Source organism: Glycine soja, chromosome 13 (assembly GCF_004193775.1).
Source record: "Glycine soja cultivar W05 chromosome 13, ASM419377v2, whole genome shotgun sequence".
Taxonomy (NCBI): domain Eukaryota; kingdom Viridiplantae; phylum Streptophyta; class Magnoliopsida; order Fabales; family Fabaceae; genus Glycine; species Glycine soja.
The window spans coordinates 10,568,256-10,587,620 of NC_041014.1; the positions used below are offsets into that span (position 1 = coordinate 10,568,256).

The 19,365-nt window shown below is 35.5% G+C and overlaps 1 long non-coding RNA gene and 1 other non-coding gene across 2 annotated transcripts; one reads left to right on the forward strand and one right to left on the reverse strand.

The window, feature by feature from the left end:
• Positions 1-231: 231 nt before the first annotated feature.
• Positions 232-338, reverse strand: LOC114382889. The gene has a single exon (XR_003660346.1). It is a non-coding gene; the product is annotated as a small nucleolar RNA R71 (small nucleolar RNA).
• Positions 339-15,888: 15,550 nt separating this feature from the next.
• Positions 15,889-19,365, forward strand: LOC114381818. Its single transcript, XR_003660082.1, has 3 exons — positions 15,889-16,573; positions 16,650-16,740; positions 18,251-19,365. It is a non-coding gene; the product is annotated as an uncharacterized LOC114381818 (long non-coding RNA).

Genomic DNA, 19,365 nt, shown 5'->3' on the forward strand with positions numbered 1-19,365 from the left:
GGCCTTACAGGTGAAGACCCGCACAAACATTTGAAAGAATTTCACATTGTCTGCTCCACCATGAAACCCCCAGATGTCCAAGAGGATCACATATTTCTGAAGGCTTTTCCTCATTCATTAGAGGGAGTGGCAAAGGACTGGTTGTATTACCTTGCTCCAAGGTCCATCACGAGCTGGGATGACCTTAAGAGAGTATTCTTAGAAAAAAATTTTCCTGCTTCCAGGACCACAGCCATCAGGAAGGATATCTCAGGTATTAGACAACTCAGTGGAGAGAGCCTGTATGAGTACTGGGAGAGATTTAAGAAACTATGTGCCAGTTGCCCCCACCATCAGATTTCAGAACAGCTTCTTCTCCAATATTTTTATGAAGGACTCAGTAATATGGAGAGAAGTATGATAGATGCTGCCAGTGGTGGAGCCCTTGGAGACATGACTCCTGCTGAAGCCAGAAATTTAATTGAGAAGATGACCTCCAACTCCCAGTAGTTTAGCGCCAGAAATGATGCCATAGTCATTAGAGGAGTGCATGAGGTAGCTACAAACCCATCTGCATCATCTGAAACTAAGAAGCTTGAAGGCAAACTGGATGTGTTGGTCAACTTGGTAACCCAGCTGGCCTTGAATCAGAAATCTGTACCTATCGCAAGGGTTTGTGGTTTGTGCTCCTCTGCTGACCACCATACAGACCTTTGCCCTTCCATACAGCAACCTGGAGCAATTGAGCAACCTGAAGCTTATGCTGCAAATATTTACAATAGACCTCCTCAACCTCAGCAGCAAAATCAACCACAGCAGAGCAATTATGACCTTTCCAGCAACAGATACAACCCTGGATGGAGGAATCACCCTAACCTAAGATGGTCCAGCCCTCAGCAACAACAACAGCAGCCTGCTCCTTCCTTCCAAAATGCTGCTGGCCCAAGCAGACCATACATTCCTCCACCAATCCAACAACAGCAACAACCCCAGAAACAGCCAACAGTTGAGGCCCCTCCACAACCTTCCCTCGAAGAACTTGTGAGGCAAATGACTATCCAGAACATGCAGTTTCAGCAAGAGACCAGAGCCTCCATTCAGAGCTTAACCAATCAGATGGGACAATTAGCTACCCAATTGAATCAACAACAGTCCCAGAATTCTGACAAGCTGCCTTCTCAAGCTGTCCAAAATCCCAAAAATGTTAGTGCCATTTCATTGAGGTCGGGAAAGCAGTGTCAAGGACCTCAACCCGTAGCACCTTCCTCATCTGCAAATGAACCTGCCAAACTTCACTCTATTCCAGAAAAAGGTGATGACAAAAATCTACCTAACAATTTCTGTGCAGGTGAATCTTCTTCCACAGGTAATTCTGATTTGCAGAAGCAGCACATTCCCCCTCTTCCATTCCCTCCAAGAGCAGTTTCCAACAAAAAATGGAAGAGGCAGAGAAAGAGATCTTGGAAACGTTTAGAAAAGTAGAGGTAAACATACCTCTGTTGGATGAAATAAAGCAAATTCCAAGATATGCCAAATTCTTGAAGGAGTTGTGCACTAATAAGCGGAAGCTTAAAGGAAGTGAACGAATTAGCATGGGCAGAAATGTCTCCGCATTGATTGGTAAATCTGTTCCTCAAATTCCTGAAAAATGCAAAGATCCAGGTACATTCAGCATACCTTGTATCATAGGGAATAGTAAGTTTGACAATGCCATGCTAGATTTAGGAGCCTCTGTTAGTGTTATGCCTCTGTCGATTTTTAATTCTCTATCTCTAGGTCCCTTGCAGTCAACTGATGTGGTAATTCATTTAGCTAATAGAAGTGTTGCCTATCTTGTTGGTTTCATAGAAGATGTCTTAGTTAGAGTTGGTGAACTGATTTTCCCTGTTGATTTTTATATCTTGAATATGGAAGATGGATTTTCTCAAGGATCAGTTCCCATCATTCTAGGCAGACCCTTTATGAAAACTGCTAGAACTAAGATATATGTTTATGCAGGCACACTGTCCATGGAGTTTGGTGATATAACTGTTCATTTTAATATTCTGGATGCTATGAAATACCCATCTGAAGATCTTTCTGTATTTCGTGCTGAAATAATTGACCATGTTGTTGATGAATACATGACTGATCTTTATTCTAATCTGCATGCCTCTCACTCTTCATGCATTGAGTCTGAAATTGTACTTGATCATATGTCTGAATTTGATGCTGAGAGTGAATCTGAGAGTGATATTGATTGCATGCCTGGTGGTGGTGTTTTACCTCTTGAGATTGATTTTATAGAGTCAGATAGGACTAACCATGTTTCAGGAAGTACACATACCTCTGACTTTCTTTATGAGGTAAAGGCTGAGAAACCATCTCCTTCTACCACTGTCCAGCCGACCACACCAGAATTGAAGCCTCTGCCATCAAATTTAAAATACGCTTACTTGGATGATAGCAAGAGTTTTCCAGTGATTATATCTGCCTCCCTTGCTGATGAGCAAGAGGAGAAGTTGTTGTCAGTTCTCAAGAAGCATAAGAAGGCTATAGGCTGGACCGTGGTGGACATTCCTGGTATTAGCCCATCCACATGTATGCATCGAATAAATTTAGAGGATGGAGCTAAACCAGTAAGACAGCCACAGAGAAGACTTAACCCGGTGATTCTTGATGTAGTGAAGAAGGAGATAACCAAGCTTTTGCAAGCTGGAATCATTTATCCTATCTCCGACAGCCAATGGGTGAGTCCCGTCCAGGTAGTCCCGAAAAAGACTGGTCTCACAGTGATCAGAAATGAGAAGGAGGAGCTGATTCCTACTCGGGTGCAGAACAGTTGGAGAGTCTGCATTGACTATAGGAGGCTGAACCAGGTTACCAAAAAGGACCATTTTCCCCTGCCATTCATTGACCAGATGCTTGAACGCCTGGCAGGTAAATCCCACTACTGTTTCCTTGATGGTTTTTCTGGTTATATGCAAATTACTATTGCTCCTGAGGATCAGGAAAAGACCACATTCACCTGCCCCTTCGGCACTTTTGCTTATAGGAGGATGCCTTTCGGCCTGTGCAATGCCCCTGGTACCTTCCAGCGGTGCATGATCAGTATTTTCAGTGATTTTTTAGAAAATTGCATAGAGGTGTTTATGGATGATTTCACTGTATATGGATCCTCTTTTGATGGTTGTTTGAATAGTTTGGAAAAAGTTTTGAATAGATGCATTGAAACTAACCTTGTTCTAAATTTTGAAAAATGTCATTTTATGGTTGAGAAAGGTATAGTTTTAGGCCACATTATTTCCAATAAGGGTATTGAAGTAGATCCTGCAAAAATTTCTGTTATTTCACAATTGCCTTACCCCTCTTGTGTGCGAGAGGTGCGATCTTTTCTTGGTCATGCAGGATTCTACAGGCGCTTTATAAGGGATTTTAGCAAAGTAGCCCTTCCACTGTCCAACTTGTTGCAAAAGGAGGTGGAGTTTGACTTTAATGACAGATGCAAAGAGGCTTTTGATTGCCTCAAAAGAGCGTTGACTACCACCCCCATCATCCAGGCACCCGATTGGACTGCCCCTTTTGAGCTTATGTGTGATGCATCAAATTATGCATTGGGGGCTGTCCTTGCTCAGAAAATTGATAAATTGCCCAGGGTGATATATTATGCTTCTAGGACTTTAGATGCTGCCCAAGAAAATTATACTACTATTGAGAAAGAGCTTCTAGCCATAGTTTTTGCTCTTGAAAAATTTCGATCTTATTTGCTTGGTACTCGCATTATTGTTTATACTGACCATGCAGCTCTAAAGTACTTGTTGAAGAAGGCTAATTCTAAGCCTAGGTTGATCCGATGGATGCTCTGGCTCCAAGAGTTTGACTTGGAGATCCGTGATAGGAGCGGAGCACAAAATCTAGTTGCTGATCATTTGAGTCGGATCGAACGTGTCTCTGATGCAGATTCACCTATTCGGGATGATTTCCCGGATGATCATTTGTATATATTGTATAGTATTTCTGACTCTCTTTCTACTCCCTGGTTTGCTAACATTGTCAATTATTTAGTTGCCTCTGTTTTTCCTCCCTTAGCATCTAAGGCCCAAAAAGATAAGATTAAAAGTGATGCTAAGCATTTTATTTGGGATGTCCCCTACTTGTGGAAATTGTGCAGTGATCAGGTCATTAGACGGTGCATTCCAGATCATGAGACTGACTCAGTCCTGCAGTTCTGTCATTCTTCCGCACCGGGAGGTCATCTGGGTGTTCAAAGGATAGCTCGCAAAGTGCTTGATTGTGGTTTTTATTGGCCCACCATCTTTAAAGATGCGTGAAAGATCTGCAGCACTTGTGAGCAGTGTCAGAGAGCAGGAAATACACTTACATGGCGACAACAAATGCCTCAGCAACCTATGCTATTCTGTGAGGTGTTTGATGTCTGGGGTATAGATTTCATGGGTCCTTTTCCTGTCTCTTTTGGTTATGTTTATATTCTCCTTGCAGTTGATTATGTTTCAAAATGGGTGGAAGCCAAGCCCACTAGAACTAATGATGCTAAAGTTGTCGCAGACTTTGTCAGGTCTAATCTGTTTTGCAGGTTTGGAGTACCTAAAGCAATTGTTAGTGATCAAGGAACCCATTTTTGCAACAGGACAATGCATGCCCTGCTTAAAAAGTACGGGGTGGTACACAGGGTATCCACACCATACCACCCTCAGACTAATGGACAGGCAGAAATTTCTAGAAAAGATTGTGCAGCCAAGCAGGAAAGATTGGAGTACCAGGCTTGATGATGCTCTCTGGGCACATCGGACTGCCTACAAAGCACCCATAGGAATGTCTCCTTATCGGGTTGTCTTTGGAAAGGCATGTCATCTTCCAGTGGAAATTGAGCACAAAGCATACTGGGCAGTGAAGACTTGCAACTTCTCTATGGATCAAGCTGGCGAGGAAAGGAAGTTGCAACTGAGTGAGTTAGATGAAATCCGCCTAGAAGCCTACGAGAATGCCAAGTTCTACAAAGAAAAGACCAAGAAGTTCCATGATAGCATGATAGTTAAAAAAGACTTCGTGGTTGGGCAAAAAGTGTTATTGTATAATTCTAGGCTTGGACTCATGAGTGGTAAGTTGAGGTCTAAGTGGATTGGTCCTTTTGTTGTTACTAATGTTTTTCCTTTTGGTACAGTTGAGATCAAAAGCGACTCCACAAACAAGAGCTTCAAGGTCAACGGACATCGACTTAAGCCATTCCTCACGAACCCTTCTTTAGTGGGCGTAGTGGTGGAAGAGACTTCCTTACTCCACCCTACTCTTCCTCCACCATAACTTAGGGAGTTTTTCTTTTCCTATCTCCTTCTTTGCTTTTATTACACTTGTCCGATTCTCTTTGATGATTTAATTGTTTTTAATCTTTTAATTGTGCTACATTGAGGACAATGTGTTGTTTAAGTATGGGGGGGAGTGTTCTTTGGTTTTGCTAGTTTTGTTGGTTTTGTTAATTTGTTAGTTGTGTTAATTTGTTAATGTTGTTAGTTTCGTCGGATTTTCAGTTTAATATTTTGGGTCAATTTCGTGTGCACGTACGACTTTGCATGTTTTTCTTTGAATTATAGGATATGTTCAAGAAATGGGTAATTGTTTTGAAAATAAAAGTTCTTGACATTTTGTGACTTGAAATCCTTGATTCTTCTCTACATGTCATGATAGTTTTGAAAGCTCAATTTGAAAGTGATGATTTTACCTTTGTGAGAATTTGAGCCATCCATCATTATAATCATTTGGTGTGTTTTGCCCCATTGATTGCTTGCACAATAGCCTTGGCTTGATTCTTGTTGATGCGTCCTAATTCACATGCATATTTGGAAATGATTAAGGCAATTTTGTTCTTATAAGCTTCTAGCCAAATGGACTTACCTTGAATTAATTCCTTTGATAGCCCTTTTGAGCCTTGTTTCCCTTTCCTTGTTTTGAAGCTCACTACAAGCCTTAAGTGAAAAACCATGATATTACCATATCCTTAAGGAATTTTGGAGCTTTGGAATTGTTTTGGGAATAAGTGTGGGGGGTTTTTGTTTCATTGGACAACTTGTTTTGTTGGCTATGCTTCATGATGTATTTTGGGCCATACTTGATGTACATTGTATATTGGTTAAATGTTGGACATGCTGAATGAAATGTTGTTTCTCAAAGGCTAAAGAGTAAAAAAAAAAAAAAAATTCGAAAAAAAGAAAAGAAGAAAAGAAAAAGTAGAAGGATAAAAAACAAAGAAATGAATGGCGCAAGAATGATGAAACTCTTGGTTCTACTCTTCATGTTTAATTTTTATCTTTACTTCTTTTTATTTTCTTATTTTTTTTTTCTTAATATGCACTTATTCCCCTTTGCTCCTCTATTCCTTTGGGATTTAGCCACTTATTCCATATTTCTCCATACCTTGTCCTTGGCCCCATTACAACCTTAAAAGACCTTTTGATCCTCATGTGCTTGTGTTTATGGGTTGATTGTCAATTTTAGAATCTTGCCAAGTTTATGTGGTGTTTGCTTTCATGGGTGCTTTGAGGGTAAATAGTAGCCTAGACATTTGAGAGATAGAGTGTATATCTTGTGAGGCTTTATCACTTTTCATTCTTGAGCTGATTAACTATTTTGCCATGATTGGGTTGCTTGGATGATTTTCATGAATGTCTTGACTTTTTGGATCTCCTTATGTTAGATGTTACCCATTCCTTTCATTCCTTGATGTTCATTGAGAAATATGTGAATGTTTTTGTTTGTCTCCCTTTGATATCCTTGGATTTTGTTCTTTGTTTCATTTTGCCCAGGAGTGCAAAAGGCTTCTTCTTCTACTTTCATTTACGTTTCTATTCATTTACGTTTCTGCTTCATGTTTCATTTGCGTTTTCTGTTTGAATCCATGGAAGGCTAGATTTTCTGGTGTTGTTTCCTTTTGAGGACGAAGCCCAACTCTCTTTGAGGTTTCGTTTGTAATGTGGTTTCCTGGCAGTTTTCCCTTCACCAGTTATCCCAATTTCGTGAATATTAATCAGTGCACGCTTCGTGTTCGATTAATTGCCTCTGAGCCTAACTTGCGTTCATGCTTAATGGACGAAGGGCTAACTGGTGTATGTGGTGCCTAATCACGTATTGAAAACCCTAAGTTGATTTTCGCTTAGTAAATTGAAATAGGGTTGGATTAAGTGGTTGACTATTAGGGACGAATTCTCCATAACCCAGGATAAGAGAGTGGCTTCTGAATCAGAGGAAACAACCCGTTTTTAATATTAGTAGTTTCGTATTCCATTTTATTTGTTCTGCTCTTTAATTACCAAACAACCAAACCCCCCCCCCATCGTTACTGTTACTGCAAGTATATTATGAACATTTGGCTTGTCACTGCTCGTTGGGAAACGACCTAGGATCACTTCCTAGTTACTGCATTTTCATGTTTATTTGATTCGGGTACGGCCTCGATTAGTCGTGTAATGGCAGAGGGGATGACAGATGCCTAGGGTTCAGAGATTGGTTGGGCTTGCTTTGCCTTTTTAGGAGCTGGGCATCTAGAGCAGTAATTTTATTCTTTTGCAAGGCCACTCGAATCAAGCCTTCATCTTCATCAGTCTAAGTTAGATCTTTCAACCTATGTGGGATTGAGGTCACTATTGGTGGACGTGCAGAAGCAGGCGTAGTAGACTTATGCCTTCTTTTAGTTCTATGCTCATTGGCCAAAAGCTCTTCTTCTTCTTCATCTCTTTGTGAAAGTTTTCTGGTCTTCTTTTGCTGATGTTGCTCAACCATGATCTTCTGAATTTTTCTTGAAATGCCAAAGTTGTTTGAACCTAGGTCTTCATCAATGATGGCCTTGGCCAACCTTTTCTATTTTCTTTTGTTGATGGCATCCATGTCCACTTCAAGAGTCTCTTTTAAGCTTTGTTCTATAGCCACCTTCATAGCTATCAGGTTAGTCTTGGTAAACTTTTTTGTTTAGCAACCACTAAACCCTTGGCTATTAGTGTGTGCTTAGAATCCTTGTCTATCTTTTTGAACATATGGTATACTCCTTGGTCCCACATGAGCTTGTTGATGAGGGTTGTATATTAAATGTCATCCAGACCACCTAAGCCCTTGAGGTTCCTCAGCATGTTTATGTATTGTGTGTGGAAGGTCAAACGGGAGGTTCTCCATCAAGTGAAACAACACAAACTTTTGAAGATCAGAAAGGGTTGTTTTGGAACTTGCTTTATGGAGCACACTCTTGTTCAGAATGTTGGCCCATATTTTTGCCTTTTCACAAATCATATTGTATGCAATTGTCTTCTAGTCACCATCCTTGTCAACATTGTCTTTGTAGAGTGCTCTAGTGACTTGAGAGTCATACTTCTGCTCTCAGCCTTCCTGGTTGGTACTGCTCTCATGCAAACATCCTGTTGTCTAAGTAATAGTGTTGTAGGACAATACTGCCTTCACTCCTAAAACCATGGAGGCAATAGTCTTCTTGTTTATGAACTTAGCATGTCTCCAGAAAGTTCTTATTAGTTCAGGATAGATGGTTGGTGGCTCATTGAAGAACTGTCTGACACCACAAAATAGTAAGGTTTCATTAAGCTTTAGACCTGTTTTTTTGAGTTCTTGAATGTTGAAAAAGTGTTCTACATGGATGGATGAATAATTGTTTCTTTGAATGGTGGTGATTTCCATGGTAGGGATTGTCTCAGTAACGGGGGTGTTTACAGAGGATATTGTAGAGATATGAGAGCTAAGATTTGAATACTTAGAGAGGAAGTTGAAGTGTTTGTAGAGAGTGTGTAATGCCAAGAGTTTCAACGTAATAAGTTTTTAGAGTGGTTTTAATACTTAGATAGGAAGTTAAAATGTCTGTAGAGAGTGTGTAATGCCAAGAGTTTCAATGTAATAAGGTTTTATTATGGGCTTTTTGGTTTTTTCAAAAACAATTATTAGGTTCACTTCCCAAAACCAACTCAGCATGAAGCGTTACATCGTTTCGCTAAGAAAATGTTGCATTTCATATATAAGAATAAAATGCATGATATGTTGTCCATATATTGAACATTATGAGTGTGTGTTTAAGGTCGAGTGGACAATATATCATTGGATGCAACATTTTGACATATAAAGATTAAGTCAATCATTAATAGAGATCATTTGAAGTTGACCTTTTAGCATGATCAACCTTTCTTCAGTTAATGATTTTGTAAAAATATCAGCTAGTTGATCATCAGTGGGCACAAACTATAAATCCACTGTCCCATTTTGAACATGATCTCTTATAAAATGATGTTTAATTTCTATAAGCTTTGCTCTAAAATGTAATGCTGGATTTTTTGAAAGACTTATAGCAGCTCTATTGTCACCAAAGATAAGAATTTTACTCTCATAGACACTGTAGTCTTAAAGAATATTATTTACATACTTGAAATTTTTAAGCAAAATAATTACCTAATACTATTTTTTTCTATTATAATTATCTAATGTTAAAAAACTTAAATTGAAAAAAATCAGGGGACCAAGCCCCGAGCCCCAACTATTGCAGTAGGTTCATCCTTAGTTATCACATTGGAGAGTTTTTTTCTTTTTTTTGAAGACATAACAATTATATTAGCAATCTAGTACTTGTCAAATCATTACAGATTGGAGTTTGATGACCAATTAAATATGTTTTTCTTTTTTGAATTGTATTTTTAATTCATCATCAACTAGTTTGTCACCATCAATTTATATATATATATATATATATATATATATATATATATATATATATATATATATATATATATATATATATATATATATATATATATATATATGGGAATTAAAAATACAATACAGGTAATTGTTATGTCATAAAAAAGGTTATTATGTGATAGTAGGAACTAAAATTGTTAACAAAGAAAAAAATATTAGAGACAAAAATACTAAAAAAAATTGTTTTGAAATAAAAATGAAATTTGCAAAATATTTAGAATAAAAAAATATCTAATCTTAAAAAAATGCATGTGCAACAACCTATAGGAGAAAGTTGTTAATATTGGAAGGTTGTTATAAGATTAGGGAAGTGATAGACATCATCATATAATCAAAAGTCAATAATAATGACAATATATTAAAAAATATTCTATTAAAAAAAATCCGCATGTTAATATTATTCATAGCATATAGAAGTAGAGGAAACTCACCTATCCAGACACCATAAACGCTATATGCAAGAAAAGTTTACTCGAGTGAATAAATAGTGTGACAAAGAAACGGTTTTTATTACAATGTTAACCTGAGATGCCATAAGAATCGTATTTATTAAAGTAAAATATCAATTTAGTTCTTAAAATTGGTACTATCCATCATTTTTGTTAACATACTGGTCAAAAACTATGAAAAGTAGTATAAACTAGTAAAAAATTGGTTTATAACGGGTTAACAATAACTAATTCATCACTACAAAAATTGTTTATCATAATGTGCCAACAAAGACGATTGGCAAAAACCGTCCTAGAAGACAATGCAGTGACATTGTTGTAATTAATAATGAAGACGATTTTTTAATAACTGTCTTAGAATTGTGAATTTAAGGACGATTATTCGAAAAACCATTGTAATTGAATCGTGTACAAAGACAGTTTTACAAAACCATATTTGAATGGGATAGGCTTTTTCTCTCTCTTATTCTCGCTTTCTGTATTTTGAGTGAAACCCTAAATATATATCCTCTGAAGCAACAATGTTATGGGAAGAAGAAACAACAACTTCCTTTGAAGTATAAACCAGAAAGCAAAAAGGAGAGTGTTCCACTTCGATGGCCAAACCAAACTCCAACCCTAACCATTCTAATGGTGACATGAACTATTCTAGACCCTACACGACTCACGTGACCTTTTGTCTCCTCTATCATCGACAAGTTCGGCGTGCTCATAAAGACGCTTTAAGAGGCCACCGATTCCAAGATCTGAATCTAGGACACTACGTCAGACTCCCCTGACCGCGTCATCCTCGTCAGCGCCGAGGTCTCCATGGCGTATGGTGCGCTACTCAAGGTCTTCGATCAGGTTCTCAATGTTGCCACCGAGATCGTTGGCACTGAAGTTGGCGACTAAGTGGAGAAGGTCATGGAGAAGAACAGGGTGGACACCGAATGTAAGATTAGGGTTTTGAATGAGAGAGAAAGGAGTCAAATAAAATAGTTTCCTTACCTCCATTCAATTTCATTTTAACTCAACACACACAGAAAAATGAAGATGGAGGCAGGAGGAGGAGGAGCTCAATCTCTTGGTCTTCAGAGATTTCAAGGGCCACAGAGATGGCATCATTAAGGCCCTCACCATCGGTATCTAATATCTATCATTTCATTCTCATTTTCAATTATCACTTTTATTCACTCAATGTAACGCTTTTTTTTTTGTTCCCCTTCCTTATGCAGATGTCCAAAAGTTCTATCATCAGCCTGATCCAAGTATTTGTCTTTGACATTACCTATGGTGATGGATAACAAACTTCAAACATTTTGTACCTAATTTTTATTATTATTATTTTATAACATTCCATATTATACTTTCTGTTTGTATCAAGCTTTGTGATACAAAGATGCAAAATCTTTGCCTTTATGGATAGCCTAGCAAACCGTGGGAAGTGATTGTGCCTTTCGAATATGTTGTATGGAATTCATATTTCATGGCCTTCTTGTATGGGTCAAAGATCACATACAGTACTAACATTATTTGGCATATCAATCAAACTAGTTTGGTCTTAATTATATGTTGTTTTGAAGGGATAATCATTACTTGTTTGTTAGTGTTGAAAGAAAAAAATAGCACTGACTTTTCTTTAAGTGATGCTTTGATAAATGGAATGTTAAGTTGTTAACATCATGAAATAGTTGATACCTGGATTAAATTCTTATATGTTCTTTCCCCTCATGCAATCATTTTATGTTGAAACGGTAACTTGAAAAACATTTTGCTTGGATCATGCATTGGTAAGAAATTATATCTTGTAAGTCCAAGCTTGGCTCTCTTATTATCACTGCTATTTTCCTCAACACTTGGTTGTACCCACCCATCTAATTTTGAAAATCAGAATGGTTAGCACCTTTATTATCAATAATTTTGCAATATACTATATTGAATAATTAAATTGGTTCTTCCAGTGTATACTTGTCATTGGAGTGTGGTATTGGTATTTCAGATTCTAACTCATGGTCTACCTTTGGTACGTTTATATTTTTTGCCAGTGTGAAGCAATTGACAGAGTTGTGGATATCGTTTAGATTCCAGCATTATTGTGTCGCCAAGTAAATATCTATTGCACCCAATTTCAATATCCATTATAATTGGCTGGTTAAAATTTTAATAGATGTGCCAACTTCAATTATTTCATTCATTTTACTTCTAATGGCAGACAAATCTTCTAGTTGCAACAACCAAAACTTGGAAAATTATCAACATTAAGAAGGACCACTTATGTGCTCCTTCTATTAGTATACTATCCAACTTTGAGTTACAATTTCAATAGTTAGCAATGACTTAACTAAGCCTTGGAATTAGTATCTCCTAATTTTTACCATTATTCATGTTTCATAGTTTTCATGTCTATAGGTGATGACAAATTCAACTAAAAAGGTTCGGTTAACTGGAAATCTTAATGTTGGTTTGTGAGAAAGAAACAATGTTTAGATACAATGAGTTAATAACAACTATTTTGAGGTTTTCTGTATGTTCCTGAGTGAATCTTGCAAGAACTATTCAATAATTGATATCAGTAATTGCTTAAATATGGAGTAAATTATTGTTTTTCCTTTCATTTTGTAATCCTTAATTTTTAAGAGCATTTTGTGCAAAATGTAATTTCACTAAGAAAATGTCATATCAAGGGATGCTAGTCATTTTGTAAATTATTGTTTTCACTTTCATTTTGTAATGCTAGTTATTTTTTAGAGCATTTTCCTTTATTGTTTTTTTTTTAAAAACATTCTAAGACAGTTATTTAAAAAATTGTCTTAAAAAATCTACTTTCTATGATGATTTTTGGAAAAACCGTCTTAGAATTTTTAATTTTTTTAAAAAAATATTCTAAGACAGTTTCAGGACAAAATCATATTAGAAATTATATACTTCTAAAATAATTTGAAAACCGTTGTGGAAAGTCAAGACCTTCCACAACAATGACTACAACGACGGTTGAAAATCGTCATAAAACTCCCTCAAAATCATCGTAAAAAATACTTTTTTCCTAATGAATTAAATTACATTTTTGGTCCTTTGACTTTTAGATTATGTTTAGTTTGGTCTATTATGTTTTAAAAGGTTCAATTTAATTCTAAATACGGTGTGTCATAATAATTTTTTCAGAACAATATTTTTTTGATTTTGGGATACAATTTTAAAGTCTACCATGATTTGATTTGAAAAATGAAACTTATTTAATTAAATTCATGTATATAAAAATTGTAGAATCCAATTGGTGTTTGAATAAAAAAAAAACAATAAACATAGAAAACTATAACCCACCAACAACCAATTGTAAAATCAAATTTTTTTTTATAGTTGCTCGTGGCACTCTTTTTTAAGCAACTTTTTATATTTGCTCCTTTTCAATTTGAACACATATTAGTTTTCATAGTTTTAAATGAATATAATAAAACATATTTTTCAACTCAAATTATTAAAAAAAATGGTTCAAAATTATGTCTCAAAATATAAAAAAATTTATCATTCTTTCAAAAGAATATTTTTACTCACTTAAAAAATATAAAAGGCTAAATTAAACTTTTTAAAATATAAGTAATCAACTAAACATAATCTAAAACAAAGAATTAAAAGTGTATTTTAACATGCAGACTTTGATCGATTTTTTTTTTTTTGAACTTTATAACACAAAGACCGAGGCTGGATGCAAAGTGAATGAACATTGAACTTGGAGTACAAACAAAACAAAGTTGAAATTTGAAATACGGACATTTGGACTAAAAAATTTGGTTTTGTGTTCTAAAAGGCTGAAGGCATGTAAATAACATGGAAAGTTAGAGCTATTCCTTTTAACTTTACCTTTGACGTGGTTATTAGACACAAGGTAAAATTGACTGACGTACCATACCAAACAGGCACTTGGTGACCACATTCTTTCCTTTGAAAAATTGTGCGATAATTTATAGATTAAATTAATTTTTAATTTTTTTATTTAGATTTAATTTGATCTTTTAGTTTTTTTTTAATTTGGTCCTCTAATTTTTAAAACTGACTTATATATTTTGTAACAGTTTAAGATCATTTAGTGATGATTTTAAATTATCATGAAGTGATTTCTTATAATTTAATTTGATGAATCAAATTAAATCTATTTAAGAAATTAGAAAATTAAATTGAACCTAAAAAGAGTTATTAGACTAAATTGAATTAAAAAAAATTTAACCTAATTTATAAAATATTCGTCTCACCCAATACGTAATTTCATGATTAGCATCAGTTCAACACGTGATTAATCGTGTATATAAATATTTTTTTGCAAGTGGTTAACTACTATTAAACATGTTAACAACTTCTTAACATGATTAACTAATTGTGAGAAGTGTTCTTCATTTTATTGTGTGTAAATATGTTAAATTATAAATCTAAAAAAACGTTAAATTATAGCATGCAATTCAAATGTAAAGAATATTGCTGAACTAAAGAAGTTCGTGACATGCATCTGGTGCAGATATCAGGTGTACTTTTGATCTTTTCGCATATTTAAGTCTTTTAAGGATTTATAGAAGTGATAAAAATGATGCAATAATCTTATGGCTTATACTCGTTTTTTTTATCTATTCCCCTCCCTATCTAAGTAAAAATGAAAATAAAGTTTCAGAATTTTAAATAAACTTCTACTGCAATTATAAATTTATAATCCGAAAATTTGAAATTATAAGCTCGAAATAATTTATCAATTTCAATTTATAATAACTAGAATTAGCTATGATTTGTGCAATTTTATTTAACTCTGTGAAAGGTCAAGGTGTACACATATAAAGTTTCCAAGCATTGTCTCCCCCACACAATAATGACAATGAGAGTGACACTCGGACTTATATATACAAGACAACTTTTTTTTTTGTTTACAAGACAACCTTTTTTTTTGTTTACAAGACAACTTATTATCAACTCAAAAAAAGAAAAAGACAACATTATCATATTCCTTGAAATTTAAACCTGCGTTAAGCTTCACACGGCACTGACTTTTCCTAGGCCACGAGTCCAAAGTTGAGCTGTAGTTTTGGGTGTATAGCGTGTGGAATTGCTTCTATCTACGTTGGCCTTAAACTTTTACACTTAATACTAAAGAAAAGTCCAACCAAAGACTAATGAATAATACGTACCTGTGACAATAACTAAAGTTTGTTCTAGGAAATGAGCGTGCATGCATGACTTATAAGTTTATACATGAAATAATATATGTAGATAATCTATAACAAAAATAAACATCATTAATTTAGACCAGAGAGACGAGCTAGTGGTCCAATTCAGAAAAAAGAAAAACGCTATTGGTCCATATGAGAAAACACCTCCAAGATTTGAATAATCAAAATACCTAGCGCATTTAATTCAGTACACGTTATTGTAGATGCCACTAGCCCACCACATCTGCGAATGCTCGACCCTACGCGTTTCGTTATGTCTCATCCTCTTCACACAAAAATTCAAATTAAAACAAAAATCAAATTCAAAAAGCTTTCAAGTACGTCTCGCTATCACTGTTAAGTGTTAATATTAATCTCTAATCAAAACCTGTCAAGCCAAACCACGTGAAAATGACCAAAAACCTCAGAAGAAGTGAAGAACTCTTCAAAATCGTTTTGATTTTTCCAAGACTTAATTAATACTCCCACTCAGGAACAAAACTATATACTTTAAAGTGAGGAATGATATATGAAGATCAATATTTCGTAAACACCTAACAAACATGAATCCATTTTTTTTATTTCTGTCTTCATATCATGTCATATTACTTATATTACATACATTCACAACTAAAAAAGTCATTATTCATGTCATGATTCTAAGACGATTCTAATCGTCTTAAAATGATTAGCGGTGACATTTTTGTAATAAAGTCAAACACAACGACGACGTTTTCCTAGAATCGCCTTTGATGAGTAGATAAGCATGTGTGGGATGGCAAAGTTGTAATTTTGTACTACGGTACAAAGACAGTTTTATCCGAAAAACCGTCTTTGTTTGCTTACTCATTTCAGTATCGCGTGATTCCTTCACTGCTAACCCGACAACACAAATTCTTCGCCCTAGCTAGCTGTCGCTCCCGTGACATCATCGCATCATGCCCTCTGTGAACCCCAGGCCACTCCGCCGTCTCCCGTGCCGGTCCGCTATCATCTTGGTTTGAGTGCGATTGAAGGTCACCTACTGGGTTCCTTAGCTGAGGCTGAGCCCCAATTTAGGTATGCATGTGATCCTTCCAAGCAGTAAGTTCCTCCCTTCCCCTTTCTTTACCTATTAATTATTATTCTCAACTTCGTCCCCTTCTCCTTAATTCTATTGCCACAAAGAAGTTGTAGTACGAAAGAGAAACAACGGATCCCCTATTAAGTTCCTCCTTCCTCATGCCCCTGTTCTCCCTCTAAGTATGAGTCTTTCAAATACTCCATTTATTCTTCTTCTTTTATTATTGTTGGGTTATTTGAATTTTATTTTTTTCAGTTCGTCTATCGCTACGGCATAAACCCATCTTGAGAGATTGCTTGTTTACTACTGTGTTGGTTGGGGCCTTTGCTCATGGCTTCTATTTGATGTATCCTTTTCTTGTTGTGTATGCTTTTATTACTTTTACTTTTACCAGATCCCTCGTCATTTCCGTCTCACTTAATTTTGCGTCATTACATACTTGAAAATCTCAATACGATATTTGTAGTTTGGCGTGTAGGACTGCAAAATAGGGTTGCATCTGCTAGTATTTTTAGATGATGCATTTTGGACTTTAACTGTGTATGTTTTTTTTATTATTATTCTTATTAACTGAAGTTGTTATATCTTCTCTGAGGCTCTGGAGATTGTACTCGTTGAGTCATTGTGATTAATGGTTTGGGGTGTGTTTGGATAAACAAGTTGAGTGTTTTTATTCAATAACTTTTTATCTCATAAGAGCTTATGTCAGAAATTTTACAAAAAAGATTGTTTGGATTACTCTTTATCACGAGACTTATCAAAATGATATTATTATTAGATGTTATAGTAGTCGTAAAAGCATGTTTGGATACCATAGACAATCGATTCTAGCCACAAAAATGACAGTGAATAATTGAAAAATCATAAGCAAGAAAGAGTAGCTTGACTACAACCATGAACAAAACAATGATTATGGACCACTACACCACGTATCCTAACACACACTAAGTCGTTTTCATAAAACCAAATAAACTCTGTAAGATCTCTTGTAAGCACTCCTCTTGTGTCTTGTAAGACTAATTAGCTTTTAGCTTTATACCATTGGTTTGTGGGAGTGAGAAGACAGGGAAATGGGAAATGACCTGATAAGGCTCCTTCATATTATTTAGTCATAGTGTCAACACTTGACACCGAACATAAAGGTGCCTTATCCATAAATTTTTTAGAGACTTGGTTTTTGGGGTGTTAGGAATTTTTGTAATGTTCAATCCATGCTATTGAACAAAGCACTATCTAAGAACAAATTTGGTTGGAAAGGAGGCACGAGATCAGGAGTTAGGACGAATGACTTTCCTTGACTAGATGCAACTGAAGATCATTGATTTTAATTGAGTGTGACGATAATTGGTTCCAACATCAATTAATCTTCATTTTGATTTTAATCTCATGGTTAGAGGTGGTAGTAGAAAGTTTAAGATCAGTTTGAGTGTTTAGGATTTTGATTATTAGGGCTGCCAACTAGCTTATTTGTATTGTAAGGGCATACCCAATGACAAGAAAAAATAGTATGCTAGTTTTTCATTTATGCTTTAACATTCAGGATCAGTTTATGAATGTAAAATTTTGTTATTAGAACCACAAAAAGTAATCACTAATAAATAGCAATATATTTTGATGGAAGGCTTTTTGTTCTCCACTTACATGTCTTATCAAAATCCTAAGCTATAATTCCTTTCTCAATTCTATTAGTAGTACTATTGAATTGTTTATTAATTATACTAATTGTCAGCTAACGTACAATGTAAGGTACTATAATAGAATTTTGGCCTCGTAGTTGTTCAAATTCAAGAATCCTACGAGGACCATCCTCTGTTGATTTTTATATTTTGTTGTTTTTCCCTAACGGCTATATCCAGAACAGATTTGTAGGATATTGAGAGCAAGTGATTAACCAGAGCATGTTTTAGACATTTCATTGGCATCATTTACATCACAACCTCAGGTCTTCAATAAGTTTCTTTCACCATTATTTACAGCTCAACATTCTGGTAATGCCTTAAATAGCATTGGTCGATTTAAACGATGTATGAATATTTTTTTCAATTATATTGGCAGATTATTATGTTATGTACGCCTTATAGTTGCACCTTGTATTGCAGTTTTTGCTTTCTCTAGAATAACTATGGAATTCAGAGGATGTTCTTTGATCTTTTATTTTGTCTGTCTTCATATCAATGCTATTTCTTGTCAGCTTGATGTTGATTTCTGTAATAATTAGATGCTCTAAGTGGATTCAGAGGATCAATATGCATATCCTTTATCGCTATGGATAATTTCGGTCATGTTTCATTTGTAGTTGGATCTGATGTATACATTCAATGGGGGGGAATGCTTGATTAGATGTCTTGTGTCTTCATTTTACATTATGTTGGATTAGATTAGATGATATTCATATTTAAATGTGGTTTGTGTTCCATTTACGTGGCTTCATATCTGTTTTTAGCAGTGCATTGCTCATTTGACAAACCATGGTATACTAGTGTCTAGTATGACTATAGATCACTTGATGTTTCAGTCAAGTTGGTTGACTGCCCAGTTATGCCTCCTCCATTTTCAATGAAATATAATGACTTGCAAGAATAGTTGTCCTACGATGAACTAAGCATATTAACACAACTTAAGCTATGTTCGTGCATAACTAGTTCTTTCATAAATATGACTTAGATTAGCTACCTAGGACTACTTTGCTTAACCAAAAAAACATTAACAGAAGGGAGCAACTAAATTGTATAGATCGACTTTGCTTGCTGCACTAGCTACACTAAAATTTCCATGAACATGATCTATGTTCCACAGACCATCCCATAAAACTTCTTCTGCTGAGGTCTCTGGTGCAGAAGAAGCATAAGAGTTGTCATTAAGCATAAAGTACAAGTATCCTTGCTCTTCTATGGTGTTTTGGTGCATGTTCACCATTTCTTGTCTTCATTGAGATATATAATATGATCTATGGACCCTTCCGTTGTTCCTA